This window comes from Phalacrocorax carbo, chromosome Z (assembly GCF_963921805.1).
Source record: "Phalacrocorax carbo chromosome Z, bPhaCar2.1, whole genome shotgun sequence".
Taxonomy (NCBI): domain Eukaryota; kingdom Metazoa; phylum Chordata; class Aves; order Suliformes; family Phalacrocoracidae; genus Phalacrocorax; species Phalacrocorax carbo.
Window position 1 is genome coordinate 20,420,486 of NC_087548.1, and position 15,228 is coordinate 20,435,713.

Here is a 15,228-nt window from a genome sequence, read left to right on the forward strand (position 1 = left end):
TGTGTGGTGAAATTATACAGGATTTGCCACCTTCCTGGAATTATCTTCATTAGAACCCAGATTTCAAAAGAAATTGTCTAAAGTAGCATCATGTAAGATTATTGTTACTATGCACATATACTCCAGCTTTTGAATATGCATGAAGGTTAGATTACAACTAGGAACAAATGCATAACATTCTTCTAATCAGTAGCAGATCAGAAATTTGGCAATCTTTTCTTGTAAGTTCTTCCATAATGTGTGGTCTGTTACTCTAGATGCAACCTGACACTTATGTTTACATTATTCAATACTATAATTTTTGTAAGATGTCTGGGGAGAATGTGTCACAGCAGAAGCATGCTTTTCATTGGTTTTCATATTGCTTTTGAATCTTCAGGAAAGAAGAATTCCCATCATATGTACCAGACAGTTCATAATATATGTACTTTCTTGTATCCCTGAAGCTATATTAACTGCCCAAGATATATTTGGAATTTGTATTTATAAATTAAACATTTGTAATGATAACTACAGGTTGAGACAAATGAAGTTTAATGGGCTATTGGAAGAAACTACACCTACTTTAACAACTCTTCAGGGCTGTTTTTTTCTCTCATGCTTTGTAATATAAATGTAGCAATAATAATCCAGAGGTAAAGAAATTTAAGTTCTTTTGTAAACTTTTCTGAATTTAAAAAGTAGTATAATTTTAGTTTTAAAAATTAGGCGAAAGTAATACTGATTAATTAAATATGATTATCTTGCTAACCTAGGTGCATAAGCTGGGATTCAGGAAATTTCATTTAATGTACAACAGTTCATAAGTCACTATGTAAATAAGATTTACCAAGTCAATAGACCTACATTTCCCTAAACAAACTATCAATTGTGTTTCATTATTGTAACACTGTTATTTAACATTAAAAAAAAAATCTAGAGTTTTGTAGCACCTGAGTTTACAGTATCACGTTTCCCTAATTGTGAGCTCGGATGATGGATACGTAGATCTGAAAGAGACTATAGTGCAAAGACAGACCCACAAAATACTTAAATACATATTGTATTTAAACGTACTTCATCCTAAATTAGGGTTGTACATTATTACCCTGTCTGGCTATGAGTTTATACTTCCAGTTGAGTTAAAGTGATAACTAATTTGAAATACAAGTATTCTGTTCTCTTTGTGTTAGAGTAAATGAATTGTAAGTGAAGTGGTTATTTCTAATGTCATTATACGTTCTCATCAAGTTGGAGACACTCATAGTTGCTGGGGCTTTTTTTGAGATCTCATAGTCACAGTCATTTGCTAATTTTGCTTAATTTTGACACATATAATGTATCTAGTTTATTATTTTATCTTCAGTTCTTTCAAGTATTGGGTGAAATGTCAGACCGAGTAGTATTTTCCTACAATATTGTCCATGTAGGTGCACATTCTAGATGCACAAATCTTTTTTTTTGCAGATGATTTTAGAGCCTGAAAGTGCTAGAAAATTATAATATTTTAAAATTTTCATTTGTAGATTTAGTTACGTTTTTGTAGAAGTTTCCATAATGCCATAAAATATCGAATAACTGATGCTCTATTAATGGGCAAAAATTTATATCCCATTAGCAAGGAAAATCTTCGCAAAGAGGTTTGATGTGTTTTCAACTCTTTAAGGTTTAGGAGTTCTGTAGACACCTGTTAAACCTCACAGAAAAGTAGAGTTCTGTATGAGCTTATTTTATGTTGTTGCAGTGTATTTTCTAATTTTAAGTAGGATTAATTACCACCCATTAAAACTAATTTAACACCTTACATTAATTTTCTGGGTTTTAAGTAACGTTGCTAGGCATAATAAAACTATTATTTCCATGCAAGTTGTAATTAAACTATATTCCAGAGGTTGATGTTTAACTTCTAATTTAAAAAGGCCCCTCCTCTTGTGTTACATCTTATTGTTAGAAATTAAGAAATCATATTTTGATGGCTTTGTTGGTTTTGTCATTTATTTTTTTTTTTTAAAGCCTGGCATCACTTCATGGGTGGTTTTTACATGCATATCAGAAAGAAGCAAGAACAGGTTGGAAATGGGATGTGGTTATTCTTGTGTGCCTTACTCCTAACTTACTTTGAAACTGAATTCTTCTGTGCCTTGACATTTACAAGGCTGGTAGAGTAACACTGTGGTTATCGAAAACTTTTAACTACATATTGTATTTGAATTAATCTATTTCCAGTGCTTCTGTAGACCTTGTATTCCTATGTGTACATGCATATGCTAGAACCTGATCAACGGGGGTTCCTTTGAATTATCTAGAGTCCCATTTGGTTCTGTAAGGGTTAAAGTATTCCTTGTCTTTGGAAACACAAATGAAATAGAAGGGGGAAGAGCATCCCGATATTGAATTATTAAGTAGTAGTCTGTTACCTTCTTACTGCAGTCCAGCATGTGTTGACTAGAACAGAAAAATGAGGGTTAATGAAATAGTAGAAAATACAGTCTACATTCATTTTTCATATTAGAAAAAAGTGGGACTCTTACATGTAGGAGGAGTTAAATGCTCAGCTTGTATAAAATACATCCAAGAAATTATATCTTTATCTGAGTTAGTAGCTGTTTTCAGTGAATACTGAATAAAATAACTTTAAATGAACAGTTAAATCTGAAGAAAATAACATACAAAATGAAAAAAGCTAAACAGAAATACAGTTCTTGCATCACATTTTGAATCTCTGGCCACCAATTAGGTCATATTCCAAGAGTCTGGACAAATAGCTGTGTGAAAAGTAGTCTCTCAAGACACTGCTTGCATTAGGAAATTTGGGCTATAGAGGACAAAGGCTGTCGGCAGCAAATCTCCCTCAGGTAATGTTTCAAATGATTTAACTGTTTGTGCGTATGGAATAATATAGCTTCCATCATCATTATAAAAAGCTTCAGTGGTTTTGCCTAAAACGGGGGTTTGAACGGTTTCAAATTACTGTATTTGTTTCAGTCGTTGTTAAGTAGGGTGCATGAATATTGTTTGTTGTAGCTAAAAGTTGTGCAGTTCAGCATGTGCACTTTAAGCAGGCTTCCCAGTCATTGCTGGCAGCACTTCATTGTGGATGTCTAGCCTGGAGTTTCTACAGGCTAGGCACTTTTGTGAAAGTTGCTGTCTGCAATTGGAAGGTACCCCAAAAGATATGTCAATAAAAGGACTTTTGTAGTGGTTAAATGGTAGCAATATTGCATGAAAGTTTCAAAATTAGAACAACTGCCAGAAAATATCCTTTGTATCTCTAAAGCAGAATAATCCACTGATAATGTATATGTTTTGCTCAAAGCAAAAATTATTGCAAGAGCAGTTGTAGGGTTTGGTCACTGGGGAGATCATAGAATCATTAAGGTTGGAAAAGACCCTTAAGGTCATCAAGTCCAACCACTGAACTATCCCTGCCAAGTCCACCACATGCTAGATGCTAGAAACATTGTGGAGCTGTGGTTAATGATCAGCAGGATCAGCTATTAGTTGCAGCCATCTCACATGTTTTTATTCTGCATCAGGCCAAGATAAAATAGGATAAGAGTGATCAAGTGCAATCGAAATGATACTAAAATAGTTTCTGCAGATTTGTGCATACATGTAGGGGGATGGGCTCTATTCTAAGCATAACAGACTAACTACAATGATGCTACCCACATTTCAGCACCTGTCCTGAAATTGTTTTGTTTTGTCTATAATTAACTCTTTTTTCAGCAATGGTTCAGAAGTCTCAGTACTGAAGCTCAGCAGAGGGCAAACTCAACGTAACTCACTAAAGATAACTTGCATAGACCAAATTGGGCACAGAAAATCTGAACCCCGTTTTGAGGATGAGCAGTTCGTACTTTTCAGATGATGTTCAAGAGGAGCTGTAAATGCTCTATACTGCAGCAGCCTAGGCCAAAGCAGATTAAGAAGTGGACTTTTAGTGGATGAGACAAAGGCTGTGGGTGTTGTTTACGTGGACTTTAGTAAAGCCTTTGAAACCATCTCTCACAGCATTCTCCAGGGGAAACTGCCTGCTCGTGGCTTGGACTGGTGTGCTTCTCACTGGGTAAAAGGCTGGCGGAATGACTGGCCCCAAAGAGTGGTGGTGAGTGGAATTAAACGCATTTGGCAGCCGGTCAAAAGCATTGTTCCCCAGGGCTCAGTTTTGGGGCCAGTTCTGTTTTGGTACCTTTATGAATGATCTAGACAAGGGGATTGAGTGCACCCTCAGTAAGTTTGAAGGCCACATCAGGTTGGGTGGAATGTTGATCTTCTCGAGGGTAGGAAGGCTCTGGAGAGGGATCTGGACAGGCTGGATCGATGGGCCAAGGCCAGTGGTATGAGATTAAACAAGGCCAAGTTCTGGGTCCTGCACTTGGGTTACAACAACCCCATGCAACGCTACAGGCTTGGGGAAGAGTGGCTGGAGAGCAGCTGGAGAGAGTGGCTGGAGAGCAGGACCTGGGCATGTTGGTCAACAGCCAACACATGAGCCAGCAGTGTGCCCAGGTGTCCAAGGCAGCCAACAGCATCCTGGCTTGCATCAGGAATAGTGTGTCCAGCAGGAGTAGGGAAGTGATTGTGCCCCTGTACTCGGCACTGGTGAGACTGCACCTTGAGTACTGTGTTTAGTATTCACAGTATTCTACAAGAAAGACATTGAGATTCTGGAGCGTGTCCAATGTGGAGCGTGAGCAATGTGAAGCTGGTGAAGGATATGGACAGCAAGTCTCATGAGGTGTGGCTGAGGGAACTGGGGTTGTTTAGCCTGGAGAAGAGGTGGCTGAGGGGAGACCTTATTGCTCTCTACCTGAAAGGAGGTTGTAGCATGGTTGGTGTCAGTCTCTTCTCCCAAGTAAAAAGTGATAGCACAAGAGGAAATGGATTGGATACTAGGAAAAAATTTCTTTACTGAACGGGTTGTCAAGCATTGGACCAGGCTGCCCAGGGAAGTGGTTGAGTCACCATCCATGGAGGTATTTAAAAGATGTGTAGATGTGGGGCTTAGTGACATGGTTAGCGGTGGACTTTGCGATGTTAGGTTAACAGTTGGATTTGATGATCTTAAGGGTCTTTTCCAACCTAAATGATCTGTGATTCTAGTAACTACTGTGAAATCAGTATCAAGAATCTTAAGAGCTTCCTCTTGGCCATCCACAGGTAGCAGTTAGTGTCTGTTGTGTTTACTATTGGATAATCCAGGAGTAGGGGTATATTAACGGGATTCTCAGCACAGGTAGCTCTTCAGCAAAGAAGTTGCAGAAACACTCCAGTCCATTTTTTCCAGAAGACCGCATTATTAGCAAACATCACACAGTGTTTTCAGGTTTGAGTCATAGTTGTTCACCATCTTCAAATCCCAGCTTTGGCTAGGCTTATAAATTTGTGACATTGTATAATCTTAGTTTGATTAGAGAAGCATAGACTTTACTATAATAAACAATGGTAACACTGCAGTTTAACGTAAAATATACAAAGAGGTGGAAAATAGCCTGGAATGATGAAACTTCTTCAAATCTCAATCTGATAGTCTACAGTGCTGTGAAACAAAGGACATGGCAAATCAAACTTTAACATGCTTTTTAAAGTGTGATCATTGCTAGCAGCCTTTCTGAAGAACTGAGAGTATATCATATACTTTACTCTGAACAGTAAAGCGGTAATGTGTTGTAAAATTACGTGTGAGACACTGTGACACTGCATTTGAAGACTGTTTTTTGCTGCTTTTGCAACTGGGTTAAGAGAAACACTTGGCGAAGTATGCATTTATTAAAGACAGGCTTACTAGATTTCCTTTTTTCAAAACTACTATTCGGCCAAGAATGCTCCAAGCGTTACCACTGTATTAGATAATAAGGATATAGTGGATGATCAGTGTTTTGGTTTTTCAAAATGCCGTTAACCCCTTGTGGGTTGTTCCTTGAGAAACCAGTTCAAGCTGTTCCTAAAGTAACTTAATGGGATGAAAGAATTTAGAATACTCTCTTCCTCATTTAATCCATCTAGCTGCAGTATTTATTTGTCTGGTTACCAGAAAGGATTCAGTGCAGGACAGCATTCCTCTTTAGATGAGGAATGTAACTTAGAAATTTGTATGTGTCTTATATGTATGGCCCTGTGATAGGGAGTTGTCATATTCAAAAGGCACAAGGTACAAGGATGGAAATCTGTGTGGGTGTTCAGAGTGAGTTACCCATTCCCTCCCCCAGCCCCAGATTACTCTCTTGTAGGCTGTATTTCTTCTATTTATTTTTTTCTCTCAGTTAGATCAGCAGCTTGCATTTTGCTTCAGAATAATGCAAAATGAATAAAAGTTAATAAAACTGCTATGTAAAATAAGGTTAATAAAAGTGGGGTTTTTCCACCCTTTGCTTAGCAGATATGTTTTGAGAAACAGTTTCTAGCTTTGGCCAAAATGGCCTTGTATATGAAACCTGTGATTTGGAGCAGTACTTTCTTCCATCACAGTTGTGTCAAGTAAGCAGGTCACCAGCTTGTTGGAACTGTGGTGTTCTTGGGGTTCAAGATAAAAGAAAAATTGTTTGCTTGTGGTTTATAAAATATTTAATACAGTGTGTCTTGTCCTCTTGTTTCACTTCATATGCAATACTTAGTGTTTAGTTTGCATTCAGTCATCTGCAGTTGTGCTATTTGACACTTGAATGATACTAGTTTCCAGTGTAAAAGGTGATTAAGGTATCACAGAATGGTGGGGGCTGGAAGGGACCTCTGGAGATCATCTTGTCCAACCCCCCTGCTTGAGCAGGGACACCTAGAGCAGGGGGCACAGGAAGACATCCAGGTGGGTTTTGAATTCTCCAGGGAAGGAGACTCCACAGCCTCCCTGGGCAGCCTGTGCCACTGCTCTGGCACCCTCACAGGAAGGAAGTTTGTGTCTCATGTTTAGCTGGAACTTCCTGTGTTCCAACTTGTGCCCATTGCCCCTTGTCCTGTCATTGGGTGCTGCTGAAAAGAGTCTGGCCCCATTCTCTTGACTCCCACCGTTCAGATATTTGTAGGTATTGACAAGATAAAATCACATGCTAGAATTTATTTCAAAATCAATGCATTCTTTCAATACAATTGAAATATTCAAGAGAGAAGACTGCAAGTAAGAATACATATACATCTCCTTTAATAAAAGTATCTAATTTAAGAGTGGAATTACATGGAGTTGAATACTTAAAGGCCTTTACATTTTGTACTCACTGATAGTTTATTTGTGAACCTGCAGTTTTGCAGATTTCTTTTTCTATTCCCCCCACCCCCCAGGAGACAAAGAAATACTGCTCTGGGCAGGAAGAAACTGTCTTGGATAACTTTGTCAAACAGCTAATGTGAAATTAAATATTTAAAGGTTTTAATGATGGTGGGGATGGTGATAATCCTTCTCACTTCATGTATACCACACTGGTCTGCCAGAGAATATATTTATTTCTAGATAGTGATTATTTTTATTTTTAATTTAAAGAATTTGGCAGTTTCTTCTTTATAGTTTAGGCTCTTAGTTGCATTTGGTCTTTAATACAGTGCAAGCTCAGGTGTAGGGGGGTGTGTGTGTGTGAAGTTAACAGATTACCTAGCTTTGTACACATTTTCAGTGCTGAAAACTCACTATATTTTGCTGCTTGGCAATTAAATCCCTCTTCAGTTGGAATATCAACCTATAGTGCTTGCTACAACTTGTTTTTGTACACAGTTGTAGTTTGATGAAGCTTGTGGTGGTTTAGAAGACCTGGTTGGCTGGATACTGATAAAGAGCTTTCTGTAAGAATGTCAGTGGGCAACAAGTTACTCCACATGATAAAGAAGCTTTCTGTAACTCTGACAGTCCAAATGAAGAAATTGCCATCACCTTTAGCTGTCCTTTAAGAACAATATATATTGCTATGTGACTAGATTTCAGCCTGAGATAATTTTGTTTTCGTGTTTAGAAAACTACACATTTTGCAAGTAGCCCAGAACCTCGTATAAAGTGATAACATAGTTGTATCAATGAGAAGAATTACGCTCTCATCCTTATGTAGGTTTATTTGGGTTTTAGGACGGAGTGAAGGATTTGGATTTCTTTGTCTGAGAGCTTTTTGGTGCATGGTAGTGCTATCTCTGCTGGGTACTGGAAGGAGGAGTGTCTGAGATTGAGGTTACACAACCTTCTAACATCCCGAGTGTCTGTTTTGTCTGGGCTTCCTTGGTGCAGCATTCTTGTGCAAAAATTTCAAGGCTTTAGTCTGGAGTACTGGGTCAAAGAATAAGTCTCTTTGAAGGGTATGCAGGCAACTTTTTTTTTATTTCATTACCTAGTATTTCATTTTATATCAAAGATTACTGGTTTTGAAGAACTTGCTATGGTGGCTGCTCAGAACAAATTAAGGGAGTGTCATTGTGCGATGTTTCGTTTGTCTGGTTTCCTGAGGGTTATTCAACATGCAAATACTTGTTTGGTTTTGTAAGTCTAAATATGCAAGCAATGTTTCTAATCTGCTAGAAAGAATAAAAGTAAGCCATTGATACAGTCTAGTAATCAACAGCAGTAAGAAGTAACTTCATTTTTGGAGCTGTTTTGTTTAGTAGTTTTGCTTTTTAAAGAGTAGATAGTGTTTTTCTGTTCTCATAAAACAATACCATTATCTGATTCTTTTCTAGAACACCTGAGTTAGTATCCCCTGTTATGAACTATTTCTGTAGATGACATGAATTCTTCTTGTCCTGTCAGGAATTGTGAATAAACAGTTTCTTGTACAGAGCACTAGATTTTCTGTTCAATCAGATGTGTCTTTCTGCATTTTTGTAGTATACCTAAGTTGTAGATTTAAGACAGAAATTGTAGCTGAACTAACCAAGGTCTATGTGCAGACTTGAAAGCTGTTTTAAGTCATGAAGTTCTAGATGAATCATTTTATCAAGTCTTGAAAGAAAAAGCTTTCCTTGTCTGGAAAGCCCAGTAATCCTGTGGGAATCCTTCAACATCTTGGTCGTGCTGCAAGAGAGCTTGGCGCTTCTTCAGTACTGCCCCTTCCTACTGAGAAGATTAGTGGTGGAATGGAACCAGATGCTCTTCCAGTTCCTGATGGCTTGTTTATGTGGTATCTTTGAACTACTTTCATGGCTGTTTTCTCAAATTAGGAATGTTAACCTGTGCTAAGTGGGGACATGCACCATGGAGAAAGAATCTGATGTTCAGATCCAGAGTTTAATGTGCAATTTAGTTCTTGTGTGTTGAAGCGTGCACTGTGGGGAGACTGCTCAATCTCTTATGTATCTTTTTGGCGTAGTCAGTTCTGTTTACTCCATAAAGCCCATTGGCCTATGTTCAGTGCAAAGAAAATGTTTGCTTTATGGGAAAATAACTTTTGTTCTATTACCTGTTAGCCTGAAAACTGGCTTAACAAGTGAGAAGAAGCTGAGCTGTAAGGAATTTCCACAAAATGTTGATAAGACATACCAAATACAATATTTTTTAAAAGATGTTATAATTATGTTGCAGAAGTTTTTAAAAATTTAAGAGTATGGTGAGTAATTCTGATTACAAATATCTGAAGTAGTGGATAGTTTTTCCTCATGGATTCATTTTATAGATATGCATATATTCATGTATAAAGATAAATAACAGTATTTTTCGGTATGGGCCAACATCATCATCATAAGTCATATATTTTAAAGTTTTCACTGAGTAGCATGTTAACCAGGCAGAAGCTTCTGAAGATTAAAATTTTAGTTTGTGCTAGTATTTTATTCTTTATTCTCCTGTTTGTATGTTTTCTTAGTTGCATGTTCTTAGGACCACATTTTTGTTGCCATGTCACCTCCATTTGAAAGCATTCTTGGCTCAACTAATTCTGATTCTCTGATAAGTCAGGAGTTGAAGATCTGTAATGTTTGCTTCCAGTAGAGATTCTTGTAGAAAGCTTCTGTTCTAACTAACTGTATAGATAAATTTAAAGAAACTGGTTTTGTCCAGTGGTATTAAGCTGCATGTTTTATTGATGATGCTGAAATACTTGAAGCCCCATCAACCTTTCCCATCCCCACCAGGGAATAATGACTGTGTTACTGTTAGAAAAGAGCCTTCTAAAACACATTTAAGGCTTAAAAGCTGTATGCACTAATTAACAAAATACAGCGAACATTTAAGCAGTTAATAGCCACAACATCCCTGATGCATAGACCTTCAGTATGCTAACACTGCATAACAGTTCTCTATTGTGCATCTCTTTAACGAGGGTAACTGTGTCAGTTCTTTTCGTGCTTCACTACCTGCTGTGTATGGAAATTATGTACACTATTTAGCACTTGCTTTCAACTTTTAAAGTCCATGCATATTACATAGAAGCATTACATCTTGCATTAGGGTAAGAGACAGCTTTTAACGGGTCTGGCTTCCTTGTAATTTCTTAAATGCAACTTTTCTCCTAAAAAGTGTGCACCAACAGGGATTTTGCTCTAAATTTGCATTTCTTGATTGGGGATTTGCTTCTGTTTTCCTCCCCTGTGTCTCAAAGATCTGTTACAGAAATCACTTTATAAAGGAGTTGTAAAGAATAGAGAACATGCATCACAATGAAGGCAGGCATTGGTTTACATGATCTCAGGATTTCTCTATATTGTTCCTAGTAGCAGACCATGCACTGGTGCAACAGCATTGTCGAGGTAAACTTTGAAACACTACTTTTTGCCATTTTTTTTTTACACCCACCTTTGATGAATGTCTTTTTTTTTTTTGATAAACAAAAGCCTAACTAGTTTGTTACATTTTAACCCTTAAAATTAAATGGGGTTCCACAGCTACCATTAAATAGGGAATTAGTAGGTAGGTGGAAGGTGGAAGGAGAAGAACACTAGAATGAATGAAAACAAAATAAAAACAGAAATATTTTAGTATTCTTTGCTCTAGCTGCCAGCCCAGGGGCGATTGTTAGCTAGTTAAAACTGAATCCACAATGGATGTTTCATATACTGTAGTGAAAATCTTTCTTATGACTTCATCATACGAAATCTTACTAGAGTTATCAATTCTTAAGACTCTATAGTACATCCAAATTTGAAGTCAGCAGCTCAGACCTTAGGATATTTGCTGTCCAGATTGAAGGATGAATTGGCCAAGGTGTTCCTGCTTCACAGCGGCAATTGCACTGTTTATGTGTAATTAGTGCCCCAGTTCACTGCTAGGCTCTGGTCCCTTGGGTGTTTTGCAGCTTGAACTGGTAAAGGACCTTTCCACAAAACTGGGAAAATGCACCCAGCCACAAATTTAACACAGATTAGACACCTTCCCATCCAAAGGCTGAAGACAGTGAAAAAAGTGGTGCCTGTATTTGGGAACTCCACCTGGGCCTTATTTGGAAAATTTCTTAATGAGTACTTTGCAGGAAGCTTTGTAAGGTTTTTTGAATGGGCATGAAGCACATCAGAATTGTTAATTTTCTCATTCTTGGCAGAATTCCTGAAAAACAGTAACTTCATAAAATTCACTTAAGTTCTATGCTTAAGATTTATTTTTTAAGTACAGGTAACTTAATTAATGTTAAAAATAAGGGCATTTAGTAAACTGAAATGGCATCAGAAATACACAAAAAATGCAGAAATTACTCCCAATGTACAGGAGTAGCCTGAATTTTGGCTCTCACGTAAGGTCTGGAAGACCCTCCCCAAGCTGCTGGTTGGGGCTTTGGGTGTCCATGATCAAAACTACATTTTATAGGCTGTCAGCTCAAGAGTCATCTTTAGTGAATAATTCACCAAAATATTCTTGAAATGCTATGTTTAGCTTTGCAAGCCAGTCTGTTTATTGTGACTTTTGCTAGGAGTATAGCATAAATAATCAGAACTGCAAACTGAATAAATTTTGTTTGAAAGAATATACCATCACTGAACCACAAGTGAACTACAATTTACTTAATAGTATATACAAAATTGAAATAATCAGGGGAATCGGTATAAAGCTGTCTATTCTAGGTGGGCTTTAGCTGCTAGTAATTCTGCCTTCTTTTATTTAAAGCTCCTTTCTGCCTGTTTCTTTGTTGTTTTTGTTTTGTTTTCCAGCTGAGAAATCATATCTGTAAGAACATTTGCTTATTGCAGTAAAGCAGTAGAGTGTTGCCATAACTCTAAATTATTCTAAGAGGAATCAGGCTATTTCAATTGTTCATGTATCCCCTTTATTTTTCTAAATGCCTCTCCTTTTACTTGGTATTTACTTGGTATGGTCTAAAAACTTTACTGTAGTCTAATTTTTTTTTCACTTTTTTTAATCTGAGGATTGTGAAGTTCTTGCAGAATGCTTGGAAGTTGTGCACTGTAGAAGAATCTTATTTTAAATGCTTCGCAGGTAATAAAAAAACCCCGCCACTTGTGTGTGTGGAAGCAAAAGATTTGCTTACATATGCTTTAAATGAGTTCTAGAAAGTACGTTCTCTCTAAATCTTGCTGTGTAAAGGAAGAAAAAACTAGTTTATAAGATCTGCTAATCCAGACATTTTTTCCACCTTGTTCGAGATCAGCATGCTGTTTATTTGTTTGAAGAATGTCATGACCACACTGAACTCTCTGACTTCTAGTAGCAACATCAATCTATTTTTATTAAATATATTCTTCTCCCCTAACCACTTCTACTTTCCTCCATTTAATAATGATTTTCTTAATTTCAGTCATATGGAGAAGCTGCGAAGTGTAAGCCCAGGTTTTTGATTCCCCTTCTTTTTAGTGTCATGATATTTACCCAGACAACATTTACAAAACTAAGACATACTGTTAGAGGAAAAAAATACATTATTAATAATTAAATGATAATTTTGTCTTCTCTTTGATTCTTTCTTGGCAGAAAAACTATACTGAGCATCAAATACCTGTCTGTGCTGAAAGTGGGACTTATGTGTGCTGAATGTTTAATTTTTAAATTTCTAAAATGTTGTTTACCTGCCCATCAAGAATGCAAGCTGAATGATAGGTATTTTTTTTCATGTTCGTCAAGAAAAATGCCTTCCTGTTTTGAGGGTTGTCAGGGCACTGAGAGAACAAAATCTGAGATTTTTGTTCTTATTTTTAATATTATGTTTTAAACTAACAAAAGCGTAACTCAGTAGTTTTTCTATAACTTCTACCATTAATCACATTTATAAATACAATCTCCCTATGGCTTTTGCAGGAGACAAATGTGAATACAATATTTGGGAATGTAATGCAGACTACAAGTGAAGTGTTTTAAGTTGTGAAAGAAGTGTCGGTGAGGGGGAAGTCCTCTACTTACTAGTGTGAAGTCATGTTCCAATTTGTAGAGACCACCTGGGATTTTTAGAAATCCAATCAATTTTTCCCATTTACTCTTTCATCAAGTTCTCTCTGAACAAATCCAAGTGACATTGGTTTCATGGTGTGTGAGATGTGTTGTGTCGTTATGTTTGTAGTATCTCATGCAAGCAGCATGGAATAATATTGGGCATGCAAAATACTGGGAAAGTGGAGCGAGCCTTTGTGCAGTGGGACAACAGGGAAGCTCTCTAGGAGGTTTCGCAGCAACAGCTAATGTTTAGCCATCATGGCTGTTGCAGTAGTATCTCCTCAGCTGAGACATACAAACTGATGAATAGAGTTTGCTGAAGTTAACAGCACTTGGAATCATGGGACTGTTATGGGTGCTGACACCTCCTTTGCATAATGGAAGTCAGTAGCCTAAAAAGTATTATAATGGATTTATGTTGATTCCAGTAATGTGACAATTTCTGCTTCCGTTAGACCCACTTTTCAGCATATCCTTTTCTCCACATCCAGTTTCTCTGAAATGTTTTCTGCAAAACTGCCTATGGAAAGAGATTTTCTTTAAATGGAAGCTTTCATGCAATCATAATTATTACTGAATTCTGTTTCCTGTTCACAATGTTTGGTTTCTTTTTTAAAATACGGTTCTTTCACTGCTTTTCTCGTCTTCATTAATCATTCTGCAGGATGGGACAACATGTTATGGGTACTACCATGTTGCTCACAGATTACTGTGATAATGCAGAAGGATTATGAAGCCTGAAAGAAAACTATATTCTGCATGATACAGAATTTCCTAAGGGCAAATATGCTTTTTATCCCGTGTTATGTCTGTAGCTGTTAGATAAATGTTGTCTGACCATGTCTAGTTCATTCTGCTCCCTTTCTCCACTTACAATTTGCATAGTAGATTCTGTTCTTTTACATTTGTTTCAAAAATACCGTATTGAAGTGCAGAAACGTAAATGTTCTCATCCCGACTTGCAGCCTAAGCAGCTGAGCACACTAAATAAAAAGCTCTTTTCACAGCAACTATTCTGTGGGTATTATGCAAGATGTTCTGTGCTTTGATATAACAGCTCCTAAAGAAAGTGTATTGCAACATAATTTGTAGCAAAACTGTATGCATTTAGTCTGGTAAAACATGTTGGGGGTAGGGAAGAGAGCAAGCTGTTGTAAACTCCTGTGAAGTGCGGAAAACTTCTACTTTCCCTCCTTTCTAACAAGTGTAAACTATTGAGGTTAAGTAGGTGGGGCAACCGGAAGTAATTACTAAGGCCAGTGGCATTTTTGTGGTTTAATAAAGGCAGAAGCTAATTATTCAGTTTTTATTTAAGTGAAATGATGCCAAAAAGGAGGTTCCTGCAGAGCAGCTGCACTCCTTCAGTGTTACCCTAATTTACCACAGACACAACTGTCACAAACAGAACTTTAAAACTTGATATATAGCCACGAAAGTAAGGAACCCTTTGTCTGGAGTGCATGCAGAAGAACTCCTTTATACAAATCAACCGGCAGATGACGGACAATGATGAAAATTTGATTCTTTGAAGTCATAATGTTCATTGAAATGTGTGAAATTCTGTTATTGAAAAGAGAGCAGCTAGCAAGACTCTAAATCCTGGGTGGTTGCTGGAAGCTTGCTGGGAGGTTTTTCTGTGTTTTGACATCAACTTCCCATTGCTTGTTCCCTGTTTCCTTTATTAAAAAAAAAGGGGGGGTGTGCTAAACAGTAGGTAGTTGATAGTGGTTATGTACAGTTTTTGTCTATGTGTGGAAAGAAATGTCACAGGAGAAACATGACACCTTTATGCACACCTGACCCGTCTATTCAAAAACACTTGTTTTCAGAGGTACTTTCACTTTATCTCTTTCCCTTGAATTACAAAGTTCCATTTCTTGTCCCTTTTGGAATTTGTGCTATTAGTGGAATACTTAGAAGGAAATTCTCATTTCCGTTAAAAGTCATCTTCATGCGGAATACTGCTTGCA

General features: G+C 37.3%; 1 protein-coding gene across 1 annotated transcript in view; it reads left to right on the forward strand.

The window, feature by feature from the left end:
• Window positions 1-15,228, forward strand: part of NDUFS4 (NADH:ubiquinone oxidoreductase subunit S4) — a 49,045-nt gene that overhangs the window by 20,913 nt on the left and 12,904 nt on the right. The window lies entirely within an intron of this gene.